Source organism: Gavia stellata, chromosome 19, assembly GCF_030936135.1.
Source record: "Gavia stellata isolate bGavSte3 chromosome 19, bGavSte3.hap2, whole genome shotgun sequence".
In the NCBI taxonomy this organism is placed as follows: Eukaryota; Metazoa; Chordata; class Aves; order Gaviiformes; family Gaviidae; genus Gavia; species Gavia stellata.
The window spans coordinates 7,291,953-7,306,987 of record NC_082612.1 but is presented as its reverse complement, the minus strand read 5'-3'; positions in this window follow the sequence as shown (position 1 = coordinate 7,306,987).

Below are 15,035 nucleotides of genomic sequence, written 5' to 3'. Positions count from 1 at the left end.
ACGTTTTGCAGAAACAGAATGAGATTTTTTCCTAGATGAAAAAAATCCATGTCAGTGAAGATAGAGTGTATCTAGAGCAGACCTATGCTTTTATAAATAACAGGTGAAACAGATGCAAAAACTACAATGATTTTCTCCATGCAGAAAATTACGTAGTTGAGACTGGTGTTTGGTACACGTATCCCTTACATGGCCATTTTTCAGCCTCCTCCTTCATATTAGGAACCAATGAAGCATTCAACAAAATGGCTGACAGCTTTGAATAGTATTTCTGTTCGTGCTGCGAAATAAATATTCCTTGTCGAATCCTGATAAACTAGGTCACTACCCGGGTGAAGTAAACGCTTAGGATCCTCCTGAAGAAAACAATTTTATTATTGCTTAGAGTATTAAAAATAGTACTATTACAAATCCAAGAGAAAATACGAGTTGAAAATGCTTATGTATCAAAATTAAAGGAGCTTTTCCCAGAAATGAAACAGCTTTTAGAAGGGTGGGAAGAAACAAGTATTCTTATTCTTCCTAGTATCAAAACAAGACGCAATAGATGTATTAAACAGGATATTATTTATTACCTGGGGATTTTTGCGCAAAGATTCAGAATTCTCCTGACTATCAAATGCCATGCAATACTATGACTCACTGAATCAAGATCTAGGATGGTTCAGTCCTGCCCACCTCCTGCTAAGGGCTCAGCATCATCTATTCCCATTGCCTTCAGCAGGACTAAGCAGTGCTTAGCACTTTTGCAAAATTGGGCCCTAGACAATGAAGGCTTTAGGTATGGGCTTCCTATTTCCTGCGGTGGATTTGTGTAGGTGGCCTTGTTACCAGAAATCCATACTCCTACACAGCAACTTCTGACTGTGTTTCTGCAGAAATGACTATGATGAAAGGAATGAAGTATTTTTTAAATAAAAATCATGTGTTTGTTGCTCCAAACCAGTTAGGGTATCTCCTGCTGGTGAGATTAATTTCTTCACCTCTTGCATGGCAAAATTAAGGGTAGGGTGGAAAACAAAAGGATCAAGGTTTGCAAAGGCACCGTGGCTCGGGCCGCTGCGCACACAGAGAGGGGAGAGCCCGTCTGCGTCCCCTGCCCATCGCCAGCAGCTGAGTCACTGGCCCAGCCTGCAGAGCTTCTCGCGGCTGCGTTTCGCAGCCAGGAAAATCCCACATCCTCCCAAGTGGGTGTAGGAAACGCAGCTACAGGCTCTGGATGCGTCGCCACCAAAAACAAAGGGGAGATTGTGGTGCGGGCGGTGTCCGCGGGCTCAGGGCCAGCGTTCCGGGACCTTGCCGACAGCGTCCCAGCTCCTGGGGCACAAGGAGCCGCGAGCAGAGCCCACGGCCAGCGTTGCTTGCGTGCCTGCCCACAGCCCTGCTGCTTCGCCAACCCCAGTGCTGTAAGGTGCATGACCAGCGCTACCTCCCCGCCTGGGGATCTGCCAGGGCCACCAGGAAACACCCCTCCTGCCCCGTCTCATCCTGTCTCTCTGCTCTTTGGCAAGGGGGAGGTCGCACCTAGCCCTTACTGGTCTTCCCTGTGGGCCATCCAGCCCAGGCTGTTTGCCCTCAAGTGCAGGGGCTTACTGAAGTCACTCGTCTCACCACGCTGTGGTGGCCAGCATAGCCCTGGTGGGCTCCAGGGAAGGTCACCAGAGATGCTCCTCTCGCTTCCTACCCATCTGGGCTCACTCTCAGCCATTCTCCATGAGCAGACGATTGCAGAGGTGGGTGCAATCAGCCAGGGTGGCTTCAATCTCTGAATTTGCCAATCTTGGTTGAATACTGCCAACACTGCTTCAGATGATGGCTCTGCAAGCGTACTGCTGGGAAAGCAACTGAAGGCATTGCTCACAGATCCGTATTGTTTCCTTCTACGAGTTCCCTGTGGCACTTGCCAAGCTCTTGTTGAGGGTGGTGTTATTCTGAGAAGACCGCAAGCATCCTGGGCCAGGTAGCCAGAGCCTGGGTCTCCAGTCTAAGGTTGAGTGTTGCTCTTGGGAAAGAAAACACAGGGGCAGACTGACATGGGTTTGCCCAGCCGTCTGGGCAACTGCTCCAGACAAAAGCTCTTTTGAGAAGCCACTCCTGTAGAGTTGACAAGAAGAGAGCTGTCATCCCCGAATGTGTGCTCACACACACAGGTGTCAGCAGAGCTGGCACGGGAGGGATTGCCTTAGGAAAGCAATCAAACAGCCTCTGTCAGTCCTATGCAGTACAAGCCTTCCCACTCAAAGTCTCCAATGGCTTATAAGCCACTTGGCTCAGAACTGGCATCAGCTCCCCAGCCAGCCCCACAAACCTAACGCAATTGTTCTTCGCTAGCACTGTGCTTCCTTGGAGGCTTCTCCTTCTCATGCCTCATTAGCAAAGCTGGTGCCCCTGCGCCTCCAGCACTGTCCTCCTGTTCTGTTTAGCCACCTGAACTTCTCCTAGGAAGGTTAAGAAGTGAGACCATGCAGGAAGTAAAGGAGAGAAAAATTCTCCTGGCATCCATTCCCTGTTGTATTTGTTCCATGCTCATATTGACCAAGACAGGAAAGCACAGACAGGGGAAAACAGCTACATGTCAAGGGAAAAACAAACCAGCCTTTACTAACTCTGTCTCGGCATGTATTCATTTACTAGACCAAGTGCCTTTGACCCAGCCTGATGGGCAAAAGAGCCTGCCTTTTCATCTATGCCAACAAGGGAGAAATGAGGCCCAAGGAATACTTCACCATGACTGGGTCACCACTTGGGTGTTTTAACACTGGCGTTGAACACCAACATTTTCTTTTGAGGAGGTGTCATAGGGGTTGGCTCTGCCGTTGGCCTGGCTCAGGGAGGAGCTGGATACACCACAGGTCCCCCCTTCACTGGGTTCACCATATCCCCTATCAGGCAAACTATTTTATAGTTATGGCCAAGTAGTTGTTTACAGGTACTTCATGGCCACCATCTGGGATGTTTCTAAGTATCTACAGCTGCGTTCTTGGGGTGAATTTCCTTTTACAGGTTGGAGATAGAAGGAATTTATACCAATGAATAGCATGTGACCTGCTGGCTCATTGTCCTGGAGTTCAAAAGTTTAAGGTGGTTTTTGAATATCACCTGAAAATGTAAAGGTGGCAGATGAGTTCCTTTTAACCTACAAAATAATATGTTTTTAAGAGTGAAGCACTGATTCAAACTGAATCTAGATATTTAATGGAAAATGGAGTCTAGGACAGTAATAATTGTGGCATTGTTGCCATCCTGAAACTTTCATAGTTCAAAAGGTGGCATAAGTCTTTGCCAAAAATGAAATCGTTTGACACCTATTTCAGCAGTTTCCATTGAGAAATTGGCTTGTTTAAGGCACCGTCTCATTAAAAACATTACATCAACTTCAGTAGATTTTACTTGATAATGCTCACTGAGTTCCTAGCAATTACCAGTATTTATTATTTGCATATGAGATTTTTAGGGACTATCCAAGCAGAACAGTAATAGCCCCATGCCCTAGAAAGCTTTCAACCTCAGCGGAAGACAGCTGGTAACAGATAGATAATACATAAGGCGGTATTGGCCAGAAATCCAAGGAACGTTAACATCCTTCTGGTAAGTCATTTCTTAGAAAAGGGACATTTCCCAAAGCCATCTGAAGACGACTGAAATTGGGATGCTTTGGAAATACCAAAAAAAAAAAAAAAGCACTCTTAAATATGTAACAGGAGGGTGGGAGAGCCTTGGAGCACAGGTCAGTAAGAGGCAGAAGGGAACATACCAACAGCAAGTGGGAGATGATCGTGAGGCTGAGAGTACATCACCGCTGGCCTTGGATGAACAGGCCTTTTACTTGTATCTAATACAGTAGAGCAGAGAGATATCACAGAAATTATTTAAGCAGAGAGGTAGGCTTGGAAAATCAGCTTTGCAGTAGCAGGCAAGGATTATGTGAAAGCCAAGAAGAATCCTGCAATAACAGAGATACAAGAAGAAAGTTTAGCTCTGAATGAAACCTTTACGTTACTGAATACGCACATTCAGATTTAAGCATTTCTGCATACAGAGCAGTCCCCATCAGAGATGATGCCCAAGTTGCAAGTCTGAGTGAGAAGCAAGATGCCAGGGCTTAAATAATCAACAGCAAGTCCAGCCAGTTCTCAGTTGTCCGTGGGTGCCTAATCCATGTTGCAGATTAGCCATGCTGCAAGTGTGGAGACACTGGAGGAGTCCAGGGCAGAGCCAGCAGATTCAGGCACGGGCCAAGCAGATGAAGCTGTACAGCTCTCTAGGTCTGCAGAGGTCCAAACTCAGCTTCTGTGCTCTTGGGCAGGGCTGCTCCTAAATTGCTGAATTGCAGATTATTTGCTATGATGTAAAGAAACATTTGGGTGCTTTCGCCTGGGGCTGCTCAGTTTTGGGTTCCTGGAACACTTGGGAAAGCAAGCAAAGGCTTTGCAACCACATAGAACAAGTGTGGGTCTGGCAGCACGTCTGGTACGACAAGCCTCGATGGACACCAGAGCGATCTGTATGGAGACACCCAGCTGGCTGCCATGGACCCAACACACCAGGCAGGGGGAAGGTGAGCCAGGCATGATCCATCTTGCTCCACCTCTCTGCAGACTGGCTGAGGTGGCCATATGCTGCACTCTCTGGTAACACTCTCTGCTATTTGGTTTTGTCACAACACAGATGTCCCAGGCCCTTCTTTACCTGTGGACTGCCACGCAAACATCAGACTAGTGGTAAATGCTAAGACGTGCCAACTGTGCTGAGCTTGAGCTTACAAGATACTGCCTTAATCATCCTCAGACTAGAAGCACCCAGCATGACACTGACCTAGCAAGAATTTGGGGTGGCTTTCATGCAGGGGGCTGAAGGCACCTTCTTATTGCCTTGTGCTGGGTCACGTACTCCATCGTGCTTCCTGTACCTTCCTGGGTTTAGCAGAGGGGAGCTGTCAGTAACCACAGCGCTATGACTAACATGACACCACGCCATGCTCATGAGAACTGTAAGATCCTTTTCTAAGCATGACAGCCTAGCAGGTGGGACAGGAAGGGCACGGATCTCCTTCTCCGCCTTGGGAAGCCCACGCAGCCTCCAGCACGGAGCTGGAAAGAGGTGCAGACAGCAGCAACAGCAATTCATACGTAATATACTAGAGCGCCTTGGGGAAAAACTTACAGCAAACTGCAGGGAAGTATCACATCAGGGAGTTATCGTGCCCTTTGCAAGGCAGGAAAGGGGGGGACATGAAACAGGGTTGTGATTCCTTCTGCCTCCTCAGTCACAGTCGCTTTGCTCACCTGATTGTGAAATTGTGACTGCGCACATATATCCCTGAACGGATCCACACTAACATACAGCCAGCTTTGCTGTTGCTTCTACAAAGCTCTTCCCAGCACAAGACTACTCTTACTCCCTGCTAGCCTGCTGCCATGTATGCACCTAAAACTTTCCTCGTTGCCTTTGGCATAACGTTGTTTAATAATCATTCCTGCTCCCCAAAGCCACGCAATTCATAGGCCTCGCTGGGGGTGTTGCTCACTCCTCCTCGCTCAGCGCTTGCTGTCCCGGCCAAAGCCCACCCCTGAAGCCAGCGGATCCCCTGCCTGTTTACATCACTGCGCTCAGCTCGCCCTCAATGAGCCCAGCTCTTTTTCCACCTCATTCTGCACCTCCTCCTACACTGTCAGCTGCTTCACATCACCTCTGCTACACACGGATTTGCACCAATTTCAAGAATCATGTTATTCTTGTAAAGTAATACAAACTCTCAGACTAGCACAGGGGCCTTTTTCAACTGTGTCCTTTATGATGCAAGATGACCAGATATAACTAATACTCAATTGATGTTAGAGACCCCTGAGGGCGTTGCAGTACCTCAACCAACTACCTGATTTAACTTGGTTTCAGTTTGGTCGGTGCAATCTATGCACGCCCGAGCAAAACCCACTGTTTGCGGCTGCCTGCAGGACAAGCTGTACAGAAGGAAGAGCTGTAGCTGATTCTGAGTGTATCCCCCCCAGATTGCTAAAGAAAAGGATTTGGCCATCATGCATGCAATGAATAACTCAATAAGCACTCAGTAAGAAACTCTGCATAGAAGAGTGCAAAGCAACCTCACCTAATACCCCGCCTTCGGCAAGAGACGAGCGAACTGAAGCCCCCTTCCCATGGCCAGATGGGCAGCCAAGCAAAGACAGGGCACACCTGGGGCAGTCCTGATCCGAGCAAGGCAGGATCTATAGCAGGTCAACGATTTCATGCCATACAAGGATGTCTGCATGACCCTGGGGGAGCATGATCTAAGGCAGGTAATGGAGTTAATCTGAACTGATGCCAAAATCATCTGTGTTTTTTTAGTTTCCCCCTTCCTTATACTCTTACTCTGCAGGAAGAGGGGAATTATATACATGTCTAACCTTCATCTTTATGTTTGCTTGAACTATGACAGAAAACAGGCATCAGTTGCCAGAAGCAGAACTTTCAAAGTACCAGGTCCTCTGTACACCTGTGTGTCAGCAGGACATCACTTTTACTGCTACAAGCACACCAGGTTCCAGCTTACCATTCCTATCTGTCCTTCCCCTTCTCCACCAGTCCTTGTTAGTAAGAGTGGATATGCTTGTTCTTCAGAGTCCATACTCTTACAACTCAATATTCACCTCAGGATGTACTTCCACATGTTCCCCTCACTCAAAACTGCCCAAAGGGCAAAGTCACAGTCATGGTCACTGGAAAGGAGCAGTTACAAAACATCTACAGGATTTAGAAGCACAAGTTCTGCTTACCCTCAGTCTGACTCCTAATGGGAAATATCGCTGACATTTTTGCAGATTTCCTTTTTAAAGGTTAAAAAACAAATTCTAAAGGAGATTTGGATGAATTTTTACCTTTAGCTGAAGGACACCACAAGAGCGGATCACTTCAAGTCACAAACAAGAGGCATACACCAGAGAGCAATGGAGGATTCCTCCAAGGCTTAGAGTGAAAGGAGGGAAATCACCATGGTCACTTGAGCAAGTTCTGAATCCAGATCCCTTCCAACACCCGAAACCAATTGGTACAAAGGTATAAACCATCTTTAAACACATGATGTGTTGCACAGTTTGGTCACAGGTGGCTGCTTGTTTTACGTGGCTGTGGAAGTGCCTCTGAGGGATTATTTTTGGCAGATATTGATCTACTTTACCCAGAGGACTGGCACCTTCCCCCCTCCTCCCCACTTTATGTTAAGTCAATCTCCCCAGCAAGGCTTCTCCGGCCAGTCCCAGCGGAAGCTCCCAGCCCTTTCTCAGGGCAAGGACCAGAACTGAAGTCCTTCCTGCAGCTTCTCCTAAGATGATTTTACATAATTTCCCCATTCATAATTTCCCCCATAATTTCCCCAGCTGGCCCTAGCTCTGCTCTGCTTCTCTTGGACAACTTACAAGCCTGAAAAGGGCTCATCCCCTGCCTGGAAGCCAAGGGCTCCCCAACAGAGACGTCCCTCTGCCAGCCTGATAGAGGAAAACCGCTTTCCTGCTAGCAAGGCAAGACATTTCCCTCTCTTATTCTACCAGCCAGGTGGAAACAGGGCTCAGTGGAGTTCAGTTAGGTGTAACTCATTTAGGATGTCTCCAGGGTAAGAGCAGAGGGTTGATCTATCTGAACTGCAAAATTACTAATTGCCAATACATTATCTGCCCACCTCAGCCCAGGGATCTGCGAATCATTCACAAACCAATACTGGTTTCTGCAAAGAACATTCATCACTGATTTTTCCCCTCCAGAGGCCATTTTCCTGGGAATGGATTACAAACAGTTCCCTTCAGCCAGTCAGTCCTTGTGTTTACAATGACTAGCGTTGGTTGGCTATGCCACACGTTATCATTTCTTACTCTTCAGCAGAGTGACAAGCTTTCTGGTCGGGAGACCAAAACACCAGACGGGAACTAACAAATACTACATCCTCCATGGCTTCAGAGATATGATAATTTATGCTAAAATTCAGATATGCACAAGCCAAAGCACAGGGAAATAGTATGTTTTTCTGAAACTAACAGCAGCCGTACGACTTCAGGGATTGGCTTTTGATCTGGCAGCAAGCAGAGGTACGATACCATTCAACTCATTTCTTGAGCATCTCTAATGACACACAGACTTTCTTCTTTATTCACTTATAACAAGCTAACAGCTTCACTCACATGCAATAAAAGGTTTATCTTCACATATTAGAGGAAAGGGACAGGGAGCAGGCTTTTGGTTATTGTTCAAGCCTGAGCACAGAACTACACACAATCCTCTGATCTGCTGGCTCAGACCAGCCAGGGACACTTGTGGGGTAAATTAGTATCAGTTGTCAAGCTTTCCATTTGACCTTTTAAACACTGGCACGCAGCCTCGGTCCTTCTGCGGCCCGAGGTCTGACGTTAGTGACTCAGCAGCTCATCGGGTACCCAGTAAAGTCTGCAGGCATACAGGACAATGTGGTTTTCAGTGATAATTTTCCATCAAAGCTCTTTACTTCCTTTCTAATTTAAGTCAGTCTCTTACTATTAACGATCAAAAGATGGAAGCCCTTGATAATTTCTTCTTCAGCAGACCAGACAAGCTATGTTAATTACAATATGAAAATCAAGGTACTAAAACAAGGCATATCACACCATCTTATGACTGTATGCCCTTCCTCTATTAGTTTTTTTTAAGTTGTTCTCAATGCTTTTTTAATGAGCATTTGCTGATAAAACAATGATTTGTAGAACTGTTTATGAATGGCTGATTTATTTATACCACATCACTTGCTATCAAATGCAACTTCCGCAGCGTAACTGAAAACGCAACAGATGAGGAAAACCAGGATCCTCTTGGTACTATGCAGCTTGCACCACCTGCACGACTTGGTGGCTGCTTGCTTTACGTGGCTGTGGAAACGCATGTGAGGGCTTATTTCTGGCAGACATTGATCTACTTTAACTAAAGGATTTTAAGTGGTTCAGAAATGCTTTTGTACATAGAAACCCTGTGAAACTGTTTCAAGCACCTCCTCTTCATCCCTGTTTCTTAAAACCAAGATTTGCTCTGGTACAAAAACATGGGAAGAGATGGAGGAAAACAGGTTAGCAGTGAGAGACTAATGCAGCAAAAAGTTTTTAAGAGAACTCTTAACTGTGCAGGCGTACATCACAACTCTGCCTGTAGCTCTGCTGTGAATGAGATTAGCCCTTCCACATCAGACAGCTTGTAAAGAAAAATCCAGATACAGAGCAGAACAACTTCAACATGAGCAGAACGTGCCTGGTTCGTTACAAAGGCATTTCTATAGCAACACTGGGTGATGTATCTGGAGGTTTTGTTTTCGCAATGGATGAAAGCCATGGACGCACAAATTTTTTCCCACCTTCAAAGAGGACAACGCTTATTTCAGAGCTCCCAGACCTAGGAGGTCAGCACAGTGTCTCAAGTTTTATGTTAGCCAGTTCAAAGGACCCAAAAAATGAAATCTCTAGGAGTATTTGACAGGAATGGCAGAAGTTGAACAATATAACTAAAAATGGGGGAGAGCTGGGAGAAGTTATTGAGATTTTGGAACCTGCCCTGTGAAGAGCTGGGGTGAAAAAGCATAGGATTTCAATAATATACTTCCTCCTTTGACAGATCTCATTATGCTATGATTTAATAGTATGGGTTTTATGTAAGAGAATACCATTTCACTTCTGGAATAAAACTGGAATCTCAAGCAAACCTCCCTCTGAATCCCAGAGTGGCATGACTAATTAATCTCCTGTCTTCAACAGAGTCAAGCGCTCCGAGAGGCACAGAAAATTTCCAGGAAAGGGCAGTACACTTGCAAAGCCAAACTTTCATAGTTAAGAGGAGCAACAGCTATATTCACTTGCTCAACTTTAATTCAGCCTGTTTCTCAGTTCCATTATTAGTTTTTATGCTCAGTTCCATTATTAGTTTTTAATTACATGACCTTGCAGATTTTTTCCATAGGATTCTTGCTACTGCCAGAAAAATTACTCAATTTATTGATCTTTTTCATTCTTTGCATTATTTTGTACAACATGTAAATCCAGAATAAGTTCTTGTAAAAAAAACCCACGTTCTTTTATGTAGCATACTCATCCACACCTCCTCATTCCTTACAAACATGAACATGTTTAATTTCAAACAGCTGAAAAGCAACATTGCACTGTTACCCTATTTTACTCGTAACAAGAAGTCCAGGGAGAACATACAGGCAATACAATCAAGAAAATCAGTGAGTTTTGCATGCTGACAGCCTAATCTTTCTGAGTGTTCTGTATTTTGTACCAACACCTAGCACAAGGCACAGCCTTCTGACAGCTGCTAGCGCTCACCTTCTCATCAAGGCCCAGGCGTTCTGAGATGGGCACCTAGAAAACGCACAAATTCCGGCTCTGCATTGCAAAAATCTCAGTCTTTTCAGCTTGGTAGGTGTTACATGTGGTCTGTGAGACAAAGGCTATGAGCCTATGCAGGCAAAATGGCTTCTATAAATGCCTTGTTAGAGGAGGTCAGCGGGGGATGATCAAATTAGGGGCAGGATTAATTGCTGGGATGATGAGGGACAGGTGGGAGGGAAGTGGGAGGACACAGCCTGACTTCAGGTTTGGTAATCTAGGGAGCAGCTGAAAGCCCCACACCATCAAACCCACAGATATCCCTGCCCGGGGGCCAAAAAATTAACACTGTACTGCCTTATGCACACGCATAGATAAAAGGTATCAAGGTATCAAGAGATAAAAAAGAGATAAGAAGAGATAAAAAAGAAAAAAAGAGATAAAAAAGAAAAAATCCCCCTCCCCACTCTTTTGAGGGAGTCTGACTCACTATTTTCAAACTTTTGTAAAGGCTTTTCTCGCAGTGCAGCCATAGCCACAGCCTTAAAAAGCAAAGGTGGGTGGAAAGGACACACAGACGCCAGCATCGTGCAGAAAGGAACTGTAAAGCTGTCAGGGAATTTCTTAACTTTGAACACAGGATTTTGAACTCTGAACAAGCTTCACCAGCATTTCTTTTGGGGCAAGGAAAAAGTTGATTTGTTTATTTGATTTCTAAGACTTAGAACAAAAGGGAAGCCCGCATCCTCCGCTCAGAAATCAGGCGGATGCCTGCTCTCCGTGACCAGGGGAGCTGGGATATGGACAGCCCCAGCGCTGGCCTCTGTCCCTTCAGCTAGTGCCCGACCTGAGAGCACAAAGGTTTTCATCCTCCGCGTGGACCTGCCTCGGGAGGGACGGATGCACCGGCTCCGCCTTGCCGTGCCACCCCTGCCCCGCAGCACAGATGCCTCCTGTCCTCTTCTGGTCCCACCACCCCAGAGCCCTGCCAGCTCCCTTGCCTGTCCAGCTCCCCCTTCCCCAACCAAACGTGTCTGCCCTCCAGCCTTCTCCCTCTCAGGATCTCTATTCCTCTAACACCACCACTTGCTCTGTTAGGGAAATTAAGGAAAAGTTTATTAACGGGGATGTTCGGAGAAAGTCTTAATTTCAATTCTGAAGCCACAGCTGGCTCCTGCTGATCAGGAAGCGCTGGTTGGCCATAGAATCATAGAATCATTTGGGTAGGAAAAGACCTTTAAGATCATCGAGTCCAACCGTTAACCTAACCCTGCCAAGTCCAGCACTAAACCCTGTCCCTAAATGCCTCATCCACACGTCTTTAAATACCTCCAGTGATGGTGACTCCACCACCTCCCTGGGCAGCCCATTCCAATGTCTGACAACCCTTTCAGTGAAGAAATTTTCCCTAATATCCAGCCTAAACCTCTCCTGGCGCCACTTGAGGCCATTTCCTCGTCCTATCACTAGTCACTTGGGAGAAGAGACCAACACCCCCCTCCCCACAACCCCCTTTCAGGTAGTTGTAGAGAGCGATGAGGTCTCCCCTCAGCCTCCTCTTCTCCAGACTGAACACCCCCAGCTCCCTCAGCCACTCCTCACAAGGAGCCACGCTGCCTTCAGACACAGCATCCTCAGGGGAAGGTGCTTTGGGTAATTTCGTTGTCAACCTCTAGAAAGACCCCACCAGCAAGATGCTCAGGGTTTGTTACCTGGCTGCATTTGAGGAAGTTGTTTTTGTGACATTAGTATGGGCGACGCTTTCCCTCTCCTGCAGACAAACATGACAACCTTGTTCCAGAGGCTGGAACTATTAGAGGCTCTCACTGAAAGAGCTTTAATGATTAAAATATATATATATATATTTTCTTATTCTCAGAAGTGGATCAACTATTGGAAGTGAAGTTTAATAATCGTGATAATCACTCTGCTGCCTGACATAAAAACTTCTGCCAGTGGGAGCTGCAGACAAAGTGCTGGGCTGAATCACAGTGCAGTATTCCAGTATCTGGTGTGCAGTTCCCAAGCCTGAGTTCACAGAACAGAATCACAGAATCACTAAGGTTGGAAAAGACCTGTAAGATCACCAAGTCCAACACCATGCCCACTAAACTGTGTCCCGCAGTGCCACGTCCACACGTTTTTTGAACGCCTCCAGTGATGGTGACTCCACCAAGTAATAACAGTGGGCATTTCAACCTGCGCTGCCTGCAATCCACACTCCAGAGCAACACACCCAAAACACCCCATCCCTCCTCCCACCCCCAAAAGCAAAGCCCTTACTTTTTTGTTTAGAATAATTCACTCCAAAGCAGGCATAAGGCTTTTAGGAAAAATATTCCCTGAGGATGATGCCAGGTTTTCTCAGCAGGTCTTTGACTATTAACTCCTTTTCATCTGGTATGATATGAGCCCTCGGCTGCACATCTTCCATTTCATGCAAATGATGGGAATTTTGAAGCCCAACATTGCAAATTTGAATTTAGAGGAATCAAGCACAGTCTATTTAAGCAGTAAAGTATCTGATCTGTAGCTGGAGACTTCTGAGCTTATATCTTGTTGTACTGATGTTCTTTATTTTCTTTTTGTATCATCTTTTTCAGTGTTGTATCATGCATTCCTTTTAGCAATCTTTGTCTTGAAAAAGCAAGCGTCTTCTGGTTTCTGCAAAACTTCATTCCAGTAACATGTATGCTTATGACCCGTGTATGTTTTTAATCTTACATGATCCTTAAAAATTCTGTTCCTATCCTAATGAATGCATTGCTCTTTTCTTTCTAATTTAGTTGCTTTGGCAAAGGTTATATATGGTTGATCAGTTATGTAGTAAACAAATGTTACTGTCAGTTCAATTCTGAGTAAGAGAAGCCCCCACAAGCCAACAGATGTACTAATAAACAGGCGGAACCAGCGGTTAGGCTGAACATTTTTTATTTTAAGAAGCCTCCTTGCAGACCTGTTTGCTTCCTATACCAAAGAAATGCACAACTGCAGATAGGGACTTTTGTCTTCAAACCACTGACAGAGGCAAATGGTTTAATCATTATTTTTTTCCCTTGCACAGCTTTCATTTCAGTACTGACTTTTGCATTTTAATGGATTAGTAATTCGGAGGGAGAATGCACACTAAAAAGGTAAGACTACAGAATAGTGTCTGTTTAGTTTTGGGAAGACTCTAGCTCTTGTTTAAGCTGATGTTCCTGCTGTGCATTTCTAAGGGTAGAATCTGCTGAAGAGTAGATCTTTCTGAATAACTCCACGTGCAGACAGGCATATTCTGGATTACGAGTGATGGGTCCCCACATAGGTTCTCTATTTTTATTCTTTCTTGTGTAGGTTGCCAAAAGAGAGAAAGATCATCTTGCGCCGGTGATTACTTCTTCTAAATATTGAACTTCTAGGATGTATAGACAGACTTTGCCTAGCATGGCAATTCTTTCTGCATATTTCTGATAGGAAAAATAGTTCATAGTCTCCTGTAAGTCTGTCTTTTCCTAACGTAACTTTGTCCAGATTAAATATTATCGACAGTGCTCTGCCTCTCACATGCCCTTTCAGTAAACCATTCTCCCCTTCATTATTCAATCAGAAAAGGATTATGTTTGGGAAGCTGCAAGGCTGTACCTAAAGATACAAACCCAAATTAAGGACCTGTATGCCGCTCCCCGACATTAAGCATGAACCCTGTCCCAAGCCTTTGCACCCTGCTGCAGCTAACACGAGGAAATCTGCTTTGGCTCTTCTAAAGTAAAGCTAAAATAAAGCCAGACAGATGATTCTTTGGCTGCAGATACGCTAAAAGAAATCACTGAAAAATCCGAGGGCAACCTCAATCCACACTGTGGCTGTGGCCTGCAGCAGTCACTACAAATGCTGTGGTGTGCCACGAATTCCCTCGGCTCTGCTGCCCTGCTGCAGACTTGCGCGGCAGTGTATTTATCCTGCCCAACGCTGCCCGCCCCGGGAAAGTAACACTGCAAACAAAACCATCCTGAATTATCTCCACCTGCTTTTGCAGCTCATTGATTGCCACTGGGCAATTCCACTACTGCTTAGGAAGAGCATCCTATGAAATGACAGTTGAAGCAAAGGCAAATGGCCACCATGTACGCGCCTGAATATTTCTGCGTGGTGGAGTACTCCCTAAAGGGCAAATTTTTCCATTTCTAAGAACAAGAATTCTGCTCTTCTTATTCTAGGTCACTTGTGGAACCACACAGATTACAGATCTCAGCAAAATGTCACTAATGATAAATTCCGGGGTTTTCAGAACTGTGTTTCTGAAGGTAGGCACTTTATTTAGGTGTCTAAATAGAGGAAGCAATTTTCACACACAATTTCCAAGACTCACTTTTGAAAGCACTGGCCCAAATATCACAATTACACGTGGATATTGAAAAGTTAAGCAGGCTGGTCTGGGTGTTGCACCAGGGAAAGGAAAAGTGCAGCGGTCCGTTTAAACACTGATTTGCTGAATAGGATGGGACCGGCCACACCACCCTGTGTGCCACAAACATTGCTATTTTCTGACTGACTGTGACCACACAGGACTGAGTCACCTAATTTGTAGCTGCCAGTGCAACGTAGCCAGCTCGCAGGCTGGAAACATCAGCTCGGCTTTTATCCCAGAGCATGCTTCTCTGCTCCCTGCTCCACTGAAATTTTTGTTGCAGCTGAACAGCTTGCAAATAAGGCCTAAACATG